Below are 3,191 nucleotides of genomic sequence, written 5' to 3' on the forward strand. Positions count from 1 at the left end.
TCTATCTATCTATCTATCTATCGACCTATCGACCTATCTATCTATCTATCTATCTATCTATCTATCTATCTATCTATCTATCTATCTATCTATCTATCTATCTATTCAACTGAAAATAAGATATTGTCCAAATCTAAAGATTTTTGGTCAAACTGTTCAGAAGTTATAAGCAAAAATAGCCCTTTCTTCATATCTCCAGACCAGTAGGTGGCGCTGTGCTGAAACTGTGCAGGTGTCCCCAGGTCATGGTTGTCATAACACACACCAAGTTTGGTCTGAAGACACTAGAGCGTCGCAGAGATATCGCCTCACATCCACGTTGGCGTGATCTTCGTCAAATTCGTTCACATGTTATTTTTTTTGCGAACGGTTCGATGAATCAACTTGAATTCCATAACTTTTTGTCGGCATGGTGAACTGATTCGATTTTCATGAAAATCAGGGCGACGGAATAGGAGAACTTAGAAAAAGGGTTTTCGTAAAATTAAAAATGGCAGGAAAATATTCAAAATGGCATCATGAAAAAAGGCATAGAGAATTTTGTTTGGTTCAAAAGTTATTAGCATAAAAAGTAGGGCAACTTTGGACAGTTGGTGGCGCTAGAGGGATTGAGTTAGAGACTCCAAATTTGCTGTGGTTAATGTTGAGACTGTCTTCTATATGTGTGCCAAATTTCATAAATTTCCCTCAAACGGTTCTATGGGTTGCCAATGCCATAAACTCATGAGGATCAGCACAGACAGAGGAGGGATACTCACTGCTGCCTCTGAACAGCAACAGACGCGCTGGCCAATCACAGTCGAGCTCACGCGTTTCTTTTTTCTGCTCTGTGATTGGCTGATGAGCTTCACCACGGTGATGGAATGTGGACAAAGGGGTTCCCACATTAACCACACCGATCACGTGATCATGCTGAGGGTCTGGAATCAAGAGCTGCTGATCGAAGTGGAGGAATAAACCAATGGAAGCTAGATATACACTATTAATACTATAACCTAATCGTGTGTGTGTGCGTGTGTGTGTGTGTGTGTGTGTGTGTGTGTGTGGCATCAGCTGCAGAAGATCTGCTGTCTGTCTCTCAGACGCGTGTCGCCCTCTAGTGGTCTAATGTAAAAAACAACTCCATATGATCATGTCATTGTTTACTCACTCACTCCCTCTCTTACACACACACACACACACACACACACACACACACACACACACACACACACACACACACACACACACACACACACACACACACACACACACACACACACACACACACACACACACACACTCACACACAAACACACTCACTCACTTTCGTTCTTTCTGTGAAAAATGTTTAAAAATAAAAATAATAATAATAAAATATTACATTTGTAAATATGCGAATAAATGATTTTTTTTATAAATAATATGATATGATAGACATATTTAAATTAAGAGAATTTGTCATTCCTGTTTTATCCTGTTTTCTGAAGATTCTGTAATCATGAATTATTGACAGTTACTTTGTTATAATCTTTGTTTCTCTTCGGGTTTATTCATCAGTAAATTGACGGCGCGTAGAAAAAGATATGAAAAACACATGTCTAACAAATATTTGTACTGTATAAATGGGTCTACAACATACGTGTGTGTGTGTGTGTGTGTGTGTGTGTGTGTGTGTGTGTGTCGTCCAGCAGGGGTCGCCATTGAGTCGCTGCTGATCTGCGCTGATGCGGGTCTGTGGGCGGATCCATCAGTCACTCTCTCTCTCTCTCTCTCTCTCTCTCTCTCTCTCTCTCTCTCTCTGCTCTCACAGACTCAGACTCACACACACACACACACACACACACACACTCTCTCCACATCATCTGATCGGTTCGGACTCGATGTTTCTCACGGTGAGTTCACACTTTCTCTTCTCACATTACGGCAAGTTTAAAAACAACGCATAACAACCAGCAGCCTGAAGACAATAACAGCATATTATTAATAACACAATCATGTCATATCATCATCATCATCAGCAACATTATGATGGCAGTAATTATATCTGCTGGTGATCTGCAGATTTCGCAGATGATTGTGTCAGTTCTGAGTTCTGATCGTTTCTCCATCGATGTTGATCACAGTAGAAGTGTGTGTTTAATCTCTGAAGAGTCTGAGGTAAATCTAGAACTTATGATGCTGTTATAAAGAGACGCACAGCCAGTGCTATTTTGGTATTCGCATACTACTATAGTTCTTAAAAATATTTTAAATTATGTTTTGATATGTGCTTTTGTTATATATATATATATATATTAAATAAGTATATTTTTTATTCATTTTTATGTTTGTTTGTTTGTGTGTTTGTTTGTTTGTTTGTGTGTGTGTGTGTGTGTGTGAGTGTGAGAGAGAGAGAGAGAGAGAGTGTGTGATTGTTTGATATTTTAGTAATTGTTTTATTTTATTTATTTATTGTTCACTTTTATTTATCTATATGTTTGTATATGTCTATTGCTTTGGCAATATTGTGCTATTGTACACATTCATGCCAATAAAGCTAATTTGAATTGAGTGTATATGAGAGTGTGTGTGTGTGTGTGTGTGTGTGTGTGTGTGTGTAAATGCTGGGTTATTTCAACCCAAATTTGGGTCAAGTATTGACAAACCCAGTAATTGGGTTAACATTTTAAATTACATTTTTAACCCAACCTTTGGGTTTGTCCATATTTTGGAGAGAGAGAGAGAGAGAGAGAGAGAGAGAGAGAGAGAGAGAGAGAGAGAGAGAGAGAGAGAGAGAGAGAGAGAGAGAGAGAGAGAGTTGGAAACTAGCTGAAGTAAATAAGTAAAACAAATTTTAAGAATGTTTTATTTTCTAATTGTATTTTTGAAAATATTATTACCGGTATTTATGTTTATTTTATTTCCAGCTTTGAAAACTAACTGGCATAAGTTTTAGTGTTTGTAATATTTATATTTTATTTCAGCTTTATATATATATATAAAAAAAAATGTTTTAATAGTTTAAGTTAACGATAATAACCCGTGCAGAACATCAGCGAAGACAAATATATTCTAAGAGCGTTTCTCAAACGTTCCCATTAAGTTCTGAAAACGTTAAATCTGAACGTCCAGTTTTATAAATGTTGTAAAGTGTGTGTTCTTGGTTCTGTGAGCGTTACGGGAACAGTGACACTGTATCATTCTCACACATTATGGAACGTTACTTTTGA

At 37.3% G+C, this 3,191-nt stretch overlaps 1 protein-coding gene across 1 annotated transcript in view; it reads left to right on the plus strand.

Annotated features, from left to right (window-relative positions):
• The first annotated feature begins 1,722 nt into the window (after positions 1–1,722).
• The window catches only part of rerg (RAS-like, estrogen-regulated, growth inhibitor), a 22,095-nt gene continuing 20,626 nt past the window's right edge, over positions 1,723–3,191 (plus strand). Inside the window, exon 1 of the mRNA XM_056242717.1 lies at positions 1,723–1,874. The gene's annotated coding sequence lies outside the window, so the exon portion shown is untranslated. The remainder of the gene's footprint in view (positions 1,875–3,191) is intronic.

This window comes from Rhinichthys klamathensis, unplaced genomic scaffold, assembly GCF_029890125.1.
Source record: "Rhinichthys klamathensis goyatoka isolate OS25496 unplaced genomic scaffold, OSU_Roscu_1.1 h1tg000747l_1, whole genome shotgun sequence".
Lineage (NCBI taxonomy): Eukaryota > Metazoa > Chordata > Actinopteri > Cypriniformes > Leuciscidae > Rhinichthys > Rhinichthys klamathensis.